This window comes from Somniosus microcephalus, chromosome 9 (assembly GCF_052327205.1).
Source record: "Somniosus microcephalus isolate GS21.2 chromosome 9, FLI_Smic_1.0, whole genome shotgun sequence".
NCBI classification, from domain to species: Eukaryota; Metazoa; Chordata; class Chondrichthyes; order Squaliformes; family Somniosidae; genus Somniosus; species Somniosus microcephalus.
This window is the reverse complement of record NC_140995.1, coordinates 131,939,341-131,955,122: the sequence shown is the minus strand read 5'-3', so window position 1 is coordinate 131,955,122 and position 15,782 is coordinate 131,939,341. Positions and strand designations below refer to the sequence as shown.

The 15,782-nt window shown below is 42.0% G+C and overlaps 1 protein-coding gene across 5 annotated transcripts in view; it reads left to right on the top strand.

Moving 5' to 3' along the window:
- The window catches only part of LOC147112692 (nuclear receptor coactivator 7-like), a 169,112-nt gene that overhangs the window by 26,860 nt on the left and 126,470 nt on the right, over window positions 1–15,782 (top strand). For 2 of the 5 annotated variants that reach the window (XM_085997198.1, XM_085997196.1), the window contains exon 3: window positions 13,447–13,570. The exons of the other annotated variants lie outside the window; for them this stretch is intronic. The gene's annotated coding sequence lies outside the window, so the exon portion shown is untranslated. The remainder of the gene's footprint in view (window positions 1–13,446; window positions 13,571–15,782) is intronic. 5 annotated transcript variants of the gene reach the window in all.

Sequence of the window (15,782 nt, the reverse complement as noted above, 5' to 3'; positions counted from 1 at the left end):
CCAACAACAACATGCCCTCGAAAAAGCCTCGGAACCGCCGGGCACTCCAGCTAGTATAGTATAAATGGCACAATGTTGTAAAGTGTAGATAAGCAGAGAGACCTTGGTGTTCATATACACAAATCTTTAAATGTGGCATAAGGTGGTTAAAAAGCATGTGGGTCACTTGAGTTTATAAATAGAGGAATAGAATAGAAAAGCAAAGAGATCATGCTAGAACTTTATAAACCACTGATTAGGCCTCAGCTGGAGTATTGTGGACAATTCTGGGCACCACACTTCAGGAAAGATGTAAAGGCCTTAGAAAGGGTACAGAGGAGGTTACCAGGGATGAGGGACTTCAGTTATGAGAAGTTGGAAAAGTTAAGACTTCTCCTTGGAACAGAGAAGGTTAAGAAGTTAAGACCTAATAGAGGCTTTCAAGGTGCTAAAAGGTTTTGATAGAGTAGATATAGACAAACTTTTCCCTCTGGCAAGAGGGTCACTAACCAGAGGTCAAAGATTTTAAATCATTGGCAAAAGATCTCGAAAGGAGATGAGATTTCTTTTCACAGAGTTGATGGGATCTGGAATCCTCTGCCTGAAAAGGTGGTGGAAGCTGATTCCATAAATAATTTTAAACGAAAGTTGGACAGGCACTCGAGGATGAGGAACTTGCAGGGCTACGGACAAAAAGCGGCGGGTGGGACTAAGCGCAACTGCTGTTTCAAAGAACCAGCACAAGCACGACTGGCCGAATGACCTCCTTTTGTGCTGCAAGTTTCTATAATATAAAAAGTGTAAAGTATCAACCTACTTTCCGAGTATTCTCTGCACTTTTATTAATGACTTGATCAATCAATTCTACATGGCTAATGTATTCATAATCGACTCGGAAGCAAAATGACACCAGCTACTTCTGTGTAATGTTGATCTGACAGCTCACATATGTGGCTTTCAATTGTGTTCCTGATGATCTTGAGTGACTGCAGAGAGTCTCCCTTTTAGATTTAAAAGGTTAAATAAACTAGGCAGCAGGATATTTAGTTGTGACTGTTTAGATCATTTAGACTTGCATTTTCAGTCTGCTGAATACATCTTCATGAAATTGGAGCTACATTAAATTGTTGCATGCTGTACCTTGCCTTTCCACCAAGATTTCTTATGCACTAATCTGTGTGGCTTGCTCAGTTAGCAAGCAGAACAACTGCAAACATGTCATCCAAGGGAACTTCACTTCTTCCAGCAGTCTTATCACAAACAGTGATCCTAAAAATGCATAGATAGTATGCATGCAGATTAAAATGTTTAATTATTTCTGATATTTGGCATTCCTGGAAAAGATTAGTTTATATTTTCCCCACAATATTATCTCAGCATGGGAATAAACCACCTGGTTAGTATGGACAAAATTGAATATAATCATGATTTCATCCTACCTCGCAGTCACTGAAAATGGAAGTAATTTCCTTTTAAAACCAGCATCAGCACATTTTTTGCTAAACCACCCCTGGGCCCTTTTCCCCAAAAGTCTTAAATAAGGAAGTAGGGTAATCTTAGAAACTTTTTTAAAAAAAAAAAAAGGGGAGACCTTTCTACTTCCTCCATGTCGTTATTTAACCACACTACACTGCTCAAAGAAAAGTTAGTCTACAGCCATAAGTACTAAAATGGTGGGTTTGTATTTTGATTTAGAAGGTGGGAGAGATCCTTGGGCTGGAATTTTGCTGGCACTCCGAGGGTGGGTTTGGAGGCGGGTCCACTGTCAAAATAGCCAAGATTGATAGCGGGTAGGGAACCCGCTGTCAACCCGCCTCCACACGAGTCTCCCAGGTGTCTGGTCTGTCAGCGGAGAACTGACCCGACACCAAGCGGTGGGGGAGACAATTGAGCTCATTAAATGGCTTGTTAACAGCCAATTTAATGGCATTTTGAGTCTTCCTTCCAATTTTACGTGCTCCTCCACGGGTTACCCTGGCGTGAGTTGAGTCTGCTATGATGTATCTGATAAGCTGACAGCTGCAGAAGTGGTGTAAAGGATGCTATGTTGCAAATGGTCAGTTTCAGAGCGCAGAAACTGTTGGTTTCTGCATTTGTAATACATAGAGAGATTTCTATAGCTTGCAAGCGTTTAGAGGCAACTGTCTGTCCAGTGCCACCTCATTGGAACAACCTCTCTCTCCATTGACAGATCGCTTCTGTCATTTCACCTGCAGCTGCCATCTATTACAGCAACATCAGTGCCCTTGAAAAAAATCAGCCCATGGTCCTCCGAATCCTTCCACGATCAGCCCCAACACCAACCTCACCAACCTTCTCCGCCATCAACTGATGCTGCACAGGACACAGGGCATCAGCCCCTGACAACATTGCTGCCCAGGAGGCCAGTGATGGCATCACCATGGCCAGATATACTTTACTTGATGCTGTAAACCCTGGCTGCCACATGATGCGCCAGGTTAACACCATCCTACACCAGCACCATAAAGCATCTCTTTAATGTCCAAGCCATTCCATGCACACTTATCACTATGGCGGGGGGGGGGGGGGGGGGTAGTTCTGTCTCAACATTCACTGGAACTCAGTAAGACACTTCTCAAGGTGCGCACAGATCTGTCCAATAAGGGGCAGTGTTGAAAATACAGATTTCACTGTATGAGAACACATTACCAGAAACTTCACATGGACATTGGCTAAACCTCTCAAGTGCCTACCCTTGTGTGTTGTTAGTTGGTATGCTTGCAGTAGGATGAGTGTGAGGGGTGGCTAGTGAGATGGGGATGTGATAATGTAGATAGAGAGGGATGGGTGGAGGTGCAAGGTAAGTTGGTGTGAGTAGAGTAGGGAAGGCAGAGTGATGGAGATGTGTTGAGTGGCACAGCAGGATGAGGCTGAGTGTGGCTTTGCAGTAACGTTTCGTGATCCACAGATCATCGAAAGGTTGGTGCCACTGCAGCCACGTACTCCTGATGACATCCCTGCTTTTGCCCTCCTGTGCAATGTGCAACCAGGCGGCGTTGGTGTCCTGGGGAGGTCTCTTCCACCCTTGGAAGGGAAGAGAACCTCCCTGCGTGCTGTGACTCCCTCCATAAGCATATGGAAGGAGTCATTGAGAAACCTGGGTGCAAGCGTCTACCTTTGTGCAGTGCTTGTCAATGCTGTAAAACACTGACAGAACAACTGTCAAACTCAATAATGTGGCCCTGGTCCCTTTAAGGAAACCAGCTGATGACGCATCATCAAATTAATTCATCCGACCTGCTTCCTGTTAATTGGCTGGGAAGCCCGCAGGGTGGGCTTAACAAGGCCAATCAAGGGGAAAATCTTTTTGACAGAACGGCTGCAGCTGGGAGCGGGACCGGAACCCAAAACCCAGCTCTCTTGCCACCATCCCAACACTGCTTGATGCTGTAAACCCTGGCTGCCACATGATGCGCCAGGTTGACACCATCCTGCGCCAGGTTGACACCATCCTACACCAGCACCGTAAAGCATCTCTTTAATGTCCAAGCCATTCCATGCACACTTATCACTATGGCGGGGGGGGGGGGGGGGGGTAGTTCTGTCTCAACATTCACTGGAACTCAGTAAGACACTTCTCAAGGTGCGCACAGATCTTAGAGTAAGAATCTGAGCAGAGCATTTTATTTTTATTTCCTTCACTGTTCCCTGACCAAGCCGTGTATGTGAGAATGGTGTGATTTGACTTGCTCTTCGATGTTTTTCATTAGCTGTTGGAAAGCACTTCACCTCTATCTTCCCAAATGACACAGCTGAAATTTGAAAATGAGCAGAATTGTGAGTGTGATTCCATGTTTTATTGTATGACATGGACAATTGATAAACCTATGTACTATCCAAACTTTTTGGCTATTAATTGTATTGATTTCAATCTCTTCTAAACCCATGCATTCTATGTTACTCAGTGCTTAGCACAAATGCTGTGTCTAGCACTTGTGGTTGTGTTGACCACCAGTTTTTGTTCCTGTATGTGTGGAATTGTCAGTTGTAATGTTTGTGTTATTGTGACCAAAGGGGGTAATGCAAGTATTTGTGACACTACATGAGAAGTGGAGTGCTACAAGTTTAAACATTTTATTTGAATGCATCTTGTTCCTGATAGACTTCCTATTTTTGTGTATGTATTTGTGTTTAAAAAATTGAAAGGACTAGGTGAAAATTTCACATTGCCAAGGCTGAGCAAGAACTTTTTGTCCATTTTTACTCTGTTCTAATTTTTTTTAACCATATTGTCCTTTTTCATCTAGATGTTCCTTGGTATTCTAGATATTCAACTTTGGAGTTCTTTTAGCAGGTTAATATTGGAAAAATATTACTGTCAGCAAGATTGCCCTGACTCTCCCCACAAAAAAAACTTCTGCAAAACCAGCTGAGACATTAGGGAAACTGCAGATTCTCATTGTTGTCTTCTGGCAAGGATATCCAGGCATTGGAGGCAGTGCAGAAAGAGGCAACCAAACTGATATATAACTTAAGACATCTTAACTAAGAGTCTGGGATTGTTACTCTGGAGAAGGGCTCTAGAGGGGAGATTATTAAAGATTGCGTCCTTTCTGTTCTTGCACTCGTCTTTTATCCTAAAAACACTAACCATGTTGAATTATACATTTAGAAGATGAGTGCACAACAGCCCAAAATTCACATTCTATAAGTTTATGTTGTAGAATTTCATTTTTTTTTTTTTTTTTTAAAGTGTTTTATGCTAGAAATTTCCTCAGGGCTTCCCCTGCTCTGCTGCCATAATTTTGATGCATAAATGGAATGGGAGAAGCCCTGAGGAAATTCCTGGTGTTACTATTCTGGCATAGTTTTCTGTTTTTAAGAAAAATAGTTTTCTGTTTTTAACCCATTTAATGTTTTCACTTTTTGCTCTTTATTGTAAAATTTGTCGTTGATTGTTTGCACACTGTTCAAGGTCGTCACCAGCTCTTTGGTAAAGGGTAGTGTGTGTTGCTCCCTGGGTTGGTGGTGGTTGCTACAGGAGCTTATGCAGTCATATACCACTGCATCTGCTTTTTATCCCCTTGGTGTGCCAAATCAACTGTTGCAATGTGAGCTTGTTCAGCAACAGCTGTTTTTATCTATAGCAGGAGATCTGGCACTTTTGCTGCTTGATCTTCTCAATGCTGCACTAATGTTTCCCCTTCTGGCCTTGATTACAGCTCTTGCTTGACACTGCTGCGTTCCTCCAAGAGCAGTCTCTCTCATTTTGCAATAGTTTTTTTGTCAGATTAGGAATTCCCACACATGGGACAGTCCACTGGTAGAGTAAATCAACAGCATCAGTTACAAGCTGGAACTGGCAATGTTTCTAATTTTTGGGCTGTTTTATTTGTCTTAAGACTTTCTGGTTGTTGTCCTAACTATTCATCAATCTTTTTAATAACTAGTATTTACCTCCGATAATGACTCCGCTTCATTCTGTAGCATCTTCACTCTTTTGAGTTTCAGAAACAGTGACCAATTTTCACATGACCTGTTTCCCTTCATCTGCTCCCTGATTTGCTCTATCTCCTGTGTTGTCAATGTCCTCTGCAGAGTTAGTGTTGGCCCAGAAATTCGGGTCGGGGGCTTCCCGCGGGTGCAAACCCCCGATCTGCACTTACCTTGCGCGCCGGCCGTTGAGCTCTGGGCCCCCGTGGAATTCCGATCCGGGGCCTGGTCCAGCTGCGTATCCCAGGGGCGCAGTTAGTTCACATTTTTTAAATAAACTATAAATTACATGAAATAACTATTTGAAACAATTTACATTTTTGAAATTAAAATTTTTTTTTTTTAACGGGGCTAAAAATAAACTTACCTTGCTTTAAAGTATTTAAAAATAATAAACCTGTGGAAAAAATGTTTTAATTTTAATGAATTCACCACTTACCTTGTGAAAAGCAGGCCTTACGCCTGCTTTTTACATTTCTAAATTCTGGAAACTTACTCTCCCGGGAAAACCTGTTTTAAAAAAAAAAAAATGAAGTTCGATGCGCACGCGCAGCCTCTCTTGTGCACGCGTTCGACCTCTGAACCCCTTCATTCAGAGGAATGGAAGTGCCGGTTTCCCGCGCATGCGCAGTACATGCAGGAAACCGGCACTTCCGTTGGACCTACGGGTGAGTACCCCGTGCGTACTCACCCGTGGAGACCTGAATTTCTGGGCCATTATTTGTCTTTTTGTTTTAGTCCATCAGTTTCCTTTCCTATCTGTCCTAAATGTAAGATGATATCGTTGCGACTGCTGATTCTGATTCAGTTGAGGTCAAGCAGGTCATGTGTTCCCTTAATGTCTGTTAGCTTGTTTGATGTCTTTGATCTCTTTGGGTAGTGGGTGTAAGGTGTGAGTGTCTATATGAACTGTAGGATGGGAGGGGGGTTTATACAGTGAAGAGTGCCTTTGAAAGGGGGAAATAGAGCATACGAGGGGGATGGGAGTGTCTCAAGTTGGGAGATGAGTGACTTCCGGTAGCTTTTGAGGAAGTGATGGTCTGTTTATTGTGGATAAGCTCAAATGTATTTTCCTATAACATTTCTACATTTAAAATATCTATTTGTATAGTTAAACTTTTTTAATTAACTGCAATGCACCTTTTTTATGTAATAGTTAAAAAAAAATTTGAGGGAACACTCGTAATGAGAAATGAACACATCAATGGGTATGAGGAAGGGGAGTAACATTTGGAAGGGCTGTGTAGATTTTAAACTTTCTGCCTACAGCTTGGCCGACCATTGCAGGGCACCTCCCAGAATTGCGTTTTTGATTATGATAAAGTTGTAGCCTCATCTGTGCAGCTGATTAATTTGCCTTTTATATAAACTGTAATGATATTTAGTGAAAATTTGAAGATTTAATTACAGCAGATTCTGTTAGCTAGAAACTCCAATTTAAAAACAAATTTTGCATTAATGTTTGATCACATTAATTTTTATTCATTCCTCAGTCATTCTAAAATTAGCCTCCTGAGTAGCCAATAGCAAAATTGGTTCATCTATTATACAATGCAGTAATACAAGAAATGTGGGATCACATCCAATAAGTTGTGTCTCAGCACTTGGAGTTTCACCTGGCGCTAAATTCAGTGCGAAATGCAGCCGATAGTATAATTTGGGTCTACCAGCTGAACATCACATTATACAGATAGGTGTATGAGACTGGTAACTCTAGTGTAACTGCAACATATTTTGTTTTATTCCCTAATGTTGATGAGTGTCACCCTGATGAGCAGGAAAATGTTAATGTTTTGTAATTTTAATCTTTTTTAAATACAGAAACCTTGATGTAATTTTGTTCAGTGTCGGTGGGCAGCTGATTTAATACAGCCCCTGTGTAGAATGTAGTTAACAGTAGAGGACTACGCTGTGTTTGCACGCAGAGATTTCTGGCAATTATCTTGCTCTTTTGGGTCATTTCAAATATTTCTGCAATTGTTTAAATTGTAAGACTACAGGCCTGGTTAGAATGTAGCTCTTGAAAATTTACACGACACACATGCCAACGATGTCCCTTTGAACTGGCAGCTAACTGTATTGTAGGGCGGTTGCATATTCACAGAGCAGTTATGACAAATTGGCCACCTCGAATGAGTGTCGTCGACTGGAATAAATCCAGTTTTGTGGTGGTGTGTGTGTGTGTGAATACAGCTTACTGTAATATTATGATGTCAGCATGGGGTGTTATGGAAATGCTTCCACTGCTGCTGGTCCAGCGCTTTAATAGTTTTACCTTCAGGCCACCCACTGCAGGAGACCTGGGCTATGAGATCAATATAAAAGTAGCTAAAATTGTATCCTTAACGGAGCACTATTTTGCTCTTTAATGCAGTGCATCCTGCCAACCTCCTCCCCACATACGACAAATTATACATTAATACCAAGCTAAAATTACCCTTGTGTAAATGGCCTTGGGACTTGGCAAACTTCCGATCACTACTGACTACTCTGAATAAAATTGCACGTTCGGGCTGATGCTAAACAGTGAATTTTACAGGTGAATGAGCTACGGCAAATTTTGTGTGTGCAAGAGACTATTATGATGGCTGTTTACTTGAATAAAATCATGCCTGGAACTTGTCAAGTGTTCATTTGGTGGTTGGATTACTCCTAGTTAATCTTATACAAGTCTTAAACGAACTCTGATCTGTCGTTAGAAATTAAGAATTTGCATAGAGGAACTGGTCCTCTCGCCCTTGTGCATTTGCTGTGTATAGTAATTTTTCAATCTCTCTGATACTGGGAGGTTTGATACTTTTTCAATCCAAAAATTAGAAGTGCAGTATCTTAAACTGAACTAGCCTTATCAGTAGTTTTTTTTAATTTTCTGCAGTTTGCTTTTTTAAAGCCAATTCTAGAGTATGATGTTTAAAATATGAATGGAAAATATTTTAAACTTTATTTATGGAACATATTGTAAACTTTATTTATGGAACTATCAAAAAGACTAACTTCTGGTTTAATACAGAGGATGAAAACATAAGCAATATATTTAAAAGTTTTAAACATTTTAGGACATGAATTCAAAATTGGTATTAATGCCATTTGTGCTTAAGTTTTATTTTTTAAATTATATAGGCAGGTTTATGCAAAATTTGTTGCTTTTTATACAATCAGACTGATCTGATGTTGCCTTTTATTTAATTTATGCTTTCTGTTGACTTTATTAAACATTTTAATGTGTCTGTGATCATTCAGTCTACACTAAATTATATGAAATGCTATGTAATTCATCCCACTGTTCACACTTGATATTAAAAATAAATAGTTGTGACTGAGATTTATTTTTCTCATATCTTTTCATCTTCAGTCAAAGACTGAAGTGTGTTTATTTTCGATCTCCCGGTTGTCTGATTTTTCTTTTACTTTTCATTATTATGAATAATATACTTTTTATTCTCTGTGATGGTCTTCTGAAATGATTTAATTTTATTTATTCACTACTGTTTTGTGGATTGTGTAATCACTAAATTTAGTCTTTGGGCAAATCCTATATCAAAAGTTAACATGGGAGTTGTGTTGCTGTTATCTTGGGATAAAAAAGGTGCTTCATTGCAGATTTTAAGAATTAGCATTTTAACTGGGATAAGATAATACATTGTACGCCATTACTGATTAACTCTAAAACACACTTTGTTATTTAAGAAAATAGCCAAATGCTGTTCAAATTAAAGGTATATTTTATGGTTTACAAATACTATAAAAGCAAATCTATTATAGACTTAAATTTATGGCAGAGCAATTCTTGTTAATCTGGAACTTTTGGTTGAAATATTTGTACTTCCCAAATTTTGAAATAATTTCCACAACACATTTCTCAGTAACAGGGAAAGGGTGGAGGAAAGGATTTTTGGAGAATATCGAGGTTTACATTATGATGGCCCTGTAGTGTACTGTACTGCAGTTGGCATTTTGTCTTGTGTAACTTGTAGCAGTATATATCCAGTTTTTAAAACCTTCTATGCACTGTGAATTCAAATTTTAAATTAGTAATACACTGTGGAATAGTGGGACTCTTGATCGAAATGGAGAATAATCTTTCTTTCTAGTCTTTCTCTCTTCTCCCCCAACCTTCCCTGGTATACCTAGATGGATCTGGGTAACTGACATTTAGGGGAAAAGATTGGGAAAGAATGGATGTGCATTTATTGGATAATTACAAAAAGTATCCTGGCCTTGAAGAATTTTACTGGCTGCCCTATTGCAGGATGGAGATGTGGCACCTTGTGGGCGGTGGGGTGTTGAGAGGGGGCGTGGATGGAAAGCTAGTGCCAAGCAGGTTACATTGCCCCCACCAACACAGCTGTTTATATCTCCTGCTGATTGTATCTCAAATCAACAACATCCAGTTATGATGGTGGCAGGCGAGACTCCCATTTTAATGTGGGATGAGACACTGCAGGAAAAAGTCATTTACTCACTGAGGCTGGATCAAGAGCACTTCTCCAAAATCTGGCCCACATCACCAGGTCTGCCAGCAACTGTCTGGCACATTGGTAACATTGCCTCTTCACTGGTAACCTAGGATATAGATGGGGAAAAAGAAGTGCATCAATTTCTCAATTGTGGAAACTCAAAGTTCTGGTGGTGCAGCCACAAATCCACCAACCATTGATAAAGCCATGTACTTGAACACAGCTATTACTTACCAGAGCTACTTGTGTTCATCTGCAAGATTCTTCTGGTATGTTGTGCAATCATAGAATGATACAGCACAGAAGGAGACAATTCGGCCCATCGTGCCTGCGCCGGCTCTTTGAAAGAGCTATCCAATTAGTCCCACTCCCCTGCTCTTTCCCCATAACCCTGCAAACTTCCACTTCAAGTATTTATCCAATTCCCTCCCTTTTGAAAGTTATTATTGAATCTGTTTCCACCACTCTTTCAGGCAGTGAATTCTAGATCATAAAAACTCGCTGTGTATTTTTTTTCCCTCATGTCACCTCTGGTTCTTTTGCCAATCATCGTTAATCTGTGTCCTGTTTACTGACCCATCTGCCACAGGAAACAGTTTCTCCATTTATTTTCCCCTTCCCTATTTTTCCTGAATACATTGTAGCCAGGAATATTAAGTGCCCATTCCTCCCCTTATTAAGTCCCAGGTCTCCATTATTGCCACTATATTGTAATCCCATGTGGCTATTTGTGCCTGTAGCTCACCAACCTTATTTACCACACTCCGGGCATTTACTTACATTGGGGAGCTTCATTAAAAGGCATGACGGTGGATAGGCAATGGCTAACATTTAAGGAACGAAAGCATGCATTTCAACAGTTATACATTCTTTTCTGGTGCAAAAACACAAAAGGAAAAGTGGCCCAACCATGGCTAACAAAAAAAATTAAGGATAGTATTAGATCCGAAGAGGAGTCATATAAAGTTGCCAGAAAAAGTAGCAAGCCTGAGGATTGGGAGCAGTTTAGAATTCAGCAAAAAAGGACCAAGAGATTGATTAAGAGGGGAAAAATAGAGTATGAGAATAAACTTGCAAGGAACGTAAAAGCAGATTGTAAAAGCTTCTACAAATATGTAAAAAGAAAATGATTAGTGAAGACAAATGTAGGTCCCTTAGAGTCAAACAGGAGAATTTATAATGGGGATCAAGGAAATGGCAGCGCAATTAAACAAATACTTTGGTTCTGTCTTCACGGAAGAGGACACAAATAACTTCCCAGAAATGCTAGGGAACAAAGGGTCTAGTGAGAAGGAGGAATTAAAGGAAATTAGTATTAGTAAAAAAAAATAGTGCTGGAGAAATTAATGGGACTGAAAGCCGATAAATCCCCAGGGCCTGATAATTTGCATCCCAGAGTACTAAAAGAGGTAGCCATGGAAATAGTGGATGCATTGGTTGTCATCTTCCAAAATTCTATAGATTATGGAACAGTTCCTGCAGATTGGAGGGTGGCAAATGTAACCCCACTATTTAAAAAAGGAGGGAGAGCGAAAATGGGGAACTACAGACCGATTAGCCTAAAATGAGTAGTAGGGAAAATGCTAGAGTCTATTATAAAGGATGTGATAACAGGACAATTAGAAAATATCAACGGGATTAGACAGAGTTAACATGGATTTATGAAAGGGAAATTGTGTTCGACAAACCTACTGGAGTTTTTTGAGGATGTAACTGGTAGAATAGATAAGGGAGAACCAGTGGATGTGGTGTATTTGGATTTTCAGAAGGCCTTTGAAAAAGTCCCACATAAGAGGTTAGTGTGCAAAATTAAAGCACATGGGATTAGGGGTAATATACTGGCATGGATTGAAAATTGGATAACGGACAGGAAACAGAGTAGGAATAAATGGGTCTTTTTCAGGGTGGCAGGCGGTGACTAGTGGGGTACCGCAGAGATCAGTGATTGGGCCCCAGCTATTCACTATATATCAATGATTTGGATGAGGGAACCAAATGTAATATTTCCAAATTTGCTGACAACGTGAAACTAGGTGGGATTGTGAGTTGTGAGGAGGAAGCAAAGAGGGTTTAAGGCGATTTAAACAAGTTGAGTGAGTGGGCACATACATAGCAGATGCAGTATAACGTGGATAAATGTGAAGTTATCCACTTCGGTAGGAAAAACAGAAAGGCAGAGTATTATTTAAATGGTGATAGATTGGGAAATGTTGATGTACAAAGGGACCTGGGTGTCCTTGTACACCCGTCACTGAAAGCAAACCTGCAGGTGCAGCAAGCAGTTAGGAAGGCAAATGGTATGTTGGCCTTCATTGCAAGATGATTTGAGTACAGGAACAAGGATGTCTTGCTACAGTTGTACAGGGCCTTGTTGAGACCACACCTGGAGTACTGTGTGCAGTTTTGGTCTCCTTACCTAAGAAAGGATATACTTGCCCTTGCCATAGAGAGAGTGCAGCGAAGGTTCACCAGACTGATTCCTGGGATGGCAGGGCTGTCGTATGAGGAGAGATTGGGTCGACTAGGCCTGTATTCACTAGAGTTTAGAAGAATATGAGGGGATCTCATTGAAACGTATAAAATTCTGACAGGGCTAGACAGACTGGATGCGGGGAAGATGTTTCCCCTGGCTGGGGGTCTAGAACGAGGGGTCACAGTCTCAGAATACAGGGTAGGACATTTAGGACTGAGATGAGGAGAAATTTCTTCACTCAGAGGGTGGTGAACCTGTGGAATTCTCTACCAAGAAGGCTGTGGAGACCAAGTCACTGAATATATTTAAGAAGGAGATAGATAGATTTCTAGACACAAAAGACATCAAGGGATATGGGGAGAGAGTAGGAATATGGTATTGAGATAGAGGATCAGCCATGATCATATTGAATGGCGGAGCAGGCTTGAAGGACTGAATGGCCTACTCCTGCTCCTATTTTACTATGTTTTTATGCACTCTAAATACATCTAGTTACGGCTTGCATTTCTCCCCTGTCTGATCCCGCCTATTTCTGAACTACTTTTTATTCTAATGCTGCTTGTCTCTCCCAGTCCTCCGTGCACCTTGTATCGCCCCACTAATGCTTCATCCTGGTGCCAATGTATGCTGGATACTGAGACTCTGTCAGTAGCTTAGTTGGTTACAGACCAGGAAGGTCTCGACTCTGATTCTCAATCCATGCTAAGTTAGCTAATATCAGTCAGAGTGGCAGTCGGTGTGCTGGGGTATTCCCTCCTTTTATATCTATCCAGTGACCTCTACTGGAATGTATCTGTGTGGACATTTGGCAAGGACCTGGTTGGGTTCAACTGTATTGTACCCTGTGATTCAGGTAGTCTGCTAATACTCACTGTCTACTTGCACATGAAGAATGGATACTTGGATCTAGAGGGCATCCGTAGTGTCTCTGGAACAATATCTCAGCAAGGAGTCAATTTGCCCTTTGGGAGAGGTGAAAATTGATAGAAAAAGGATGGCAGGATAAATGTCATAAAACAATGTGTGCTGTAAATGGAGAGCAATTGCAATAAAAATAAATCTGCATTTTCACTTGATTTGCAGAAGTGACTGAATTTCCTGCTGAACAAAAAGCTGTTCGGAGAATAATTTGAGGGAGTTCCCATCATCTCATCTTTGGATTTCCATGTCTTTTCCCAACTGGGATCCATTTCATCACCTGCTAAGGGTACCTGCTTTCAGTCATGCAGCGCACTTGCAATGCCTTGCTACAGCACACTATTTCGCTGCATTCAAACTGCTCCTCATTGCTCCTAGTTAATGTTCTGCAACCCTTGCACAGCATATTCCAAAAGCACTCCGGTTCTGCTTCTGTGCCTTCAACAAGGTCAGGTTTGCATTACTATATAATTGTGTTGATCTGCACTCTAGCATCATACACTTTCCTTTTCAAGTCCCTTGATATGTGTTTTCTCCTACAGATTGTTTTTCATATTCTATCAAAAATGCATCCAGCTCAGTGTCCTTTCTCCTCTTTCTTCATTCCCTTTTGCCAGACATACATATATCCCAAGCATATAAACTCCTCTAACACTTAAGTTCCTCACTATTAATATCTAGTTTCTTCAGTCTAACTTCCCTTCGCTGGTTTTCCTTGTACTAATTTTAATAATTGAGACGCTGATGTTGAGTCTTACTTGTTTTGTTCAGTCCCCAGGTCCTTAATCAAGAATCCAATTAGAATGGCAACACCTGCTCACTCCTGGCTTACCTCCGCAGGAAAGATATAATCCAAATAACCAATACACAGCCTGACTCTTGGAAACACGGGTAGATTTTCCCGAACCTGTCGGGAAGAAGGCGGGACTTCAACTTTCGGGTTTTTGACCTGCCTACATCGACATCCGGCCAATCCGTGCGATTTGACCTTGTTGAGCCCGCTCAGCAGGCCAATTAAGGGCCACCCGGCAACAGGTGACTTCACAGACTGCAATTTCATCTGTCAAGAGTTCTTGACAGATGAAATATCAGCGTTTCACAGCTGTTTGAAGCTGTGAAACACTGACAGTCTGAGTTCTATGCTGAGTCCTTCTGCACAGACTCAGTTAGAACTCTTACCGGCACTCAAAGCTGAAGGCTGTCACTTTTGACAGATCGTAGCCGTTCAGCTTTAAGTGCCGGCTGAGTGATGGGCTCCCGACGCCTACAGGAAGAAAGGCTGTTAAGGTAAGTACAGGTAAGTAAAAGTTCTTTACACGCTTTAGACACACCAAACACACTTACCTTTGCACTCATGCACCCATCACTCACCTGAGCACCGACATCGCGACCCCTCCAACTGGTTTGGAGCTGTCGGGAAACCCACACAAAACCCCTCAAAATAGGGATTGGGCTAAAAACTGCCTGTTAACTACCTGTTAACAGGCAGTTAATTGGCACTAATCCCTTCCCGCCTGGTTTCGGCGGGTCCCAGTGCGGGGCGGGTACCCGCCGCCCCGAAACGTGCGTGGGCCGGGGTTTTGGGCGGGATGGTGTCGGGACCCCCCCGAATTCGGGATTCACCCCCCCCCCCCCCCCCCCCCAACACGCCTGAAACCCCGCCTGACGGCTCCAGGAAAATCTAGCCCACAGTCTCTCTTTTGTACCAGAAAAGGATTTGCCCTGAGATCAGAATATCCCAATCAGGAAGGCCAGCAAGGACTCAGCAAAAAAAAAATCACTGCACATGCCACTGTCTCAGCCCTCATCTCTAGTTTTATCACAGCACTCCATGGGATAGGCATATCCAGGTGTTTGACACCATTTCCTTGGATCTCATGGGATGTATCAGAGGCTATGTTTTGACTTTGTCCCCTTCCTTACCCCACTAGCTGGTGGGGGCGATGGTTCTTCTGGGGAGTGCAGCCCAGAGCCAAGTCCACGGCACCACGGGTGGCTCCGCGGCACCGGGGGTGGGGGGGGTGGTGGTAGTGGAAAGAAGAATGGAAGAGCAATAGTGGTAGGGGATTTGATAGTTAGGGGTGCAGACAGGTGTTTCTGCAGCCGTAGACGTGACTCCAGGATGATATGTTGTCTCCCTGGTGCCAGGGTCAAGGATGGTCACCGAGCGGCAGCAGAGCATTCTCTGGGGAGAGGGTGAACAGCCAGAGGTCGTGGTCCATTTCGGTACCAACGACATAGGTAGAAAGAGAGATGAGGTCATGCAGGCAGAGTTTAGGGAGCTAGGAGAGAGATTAAAAAGCAGGACCTCAAAATCTCTGGATTACTCCCGGTGCCACGTGCTAGTGAGTACAGGAATAGGAGGATAGAACAGATGAATGTATGGCTGGAGAGATGGTGCAGGAGGGAGGGCTTTAGATTCCTGAGGCATTGGGACCGTTTCTGGGAAGGTGGGACCTGTATAAGCCGGACAGGTTGCATCTCAACAGAGCCGGGACCAA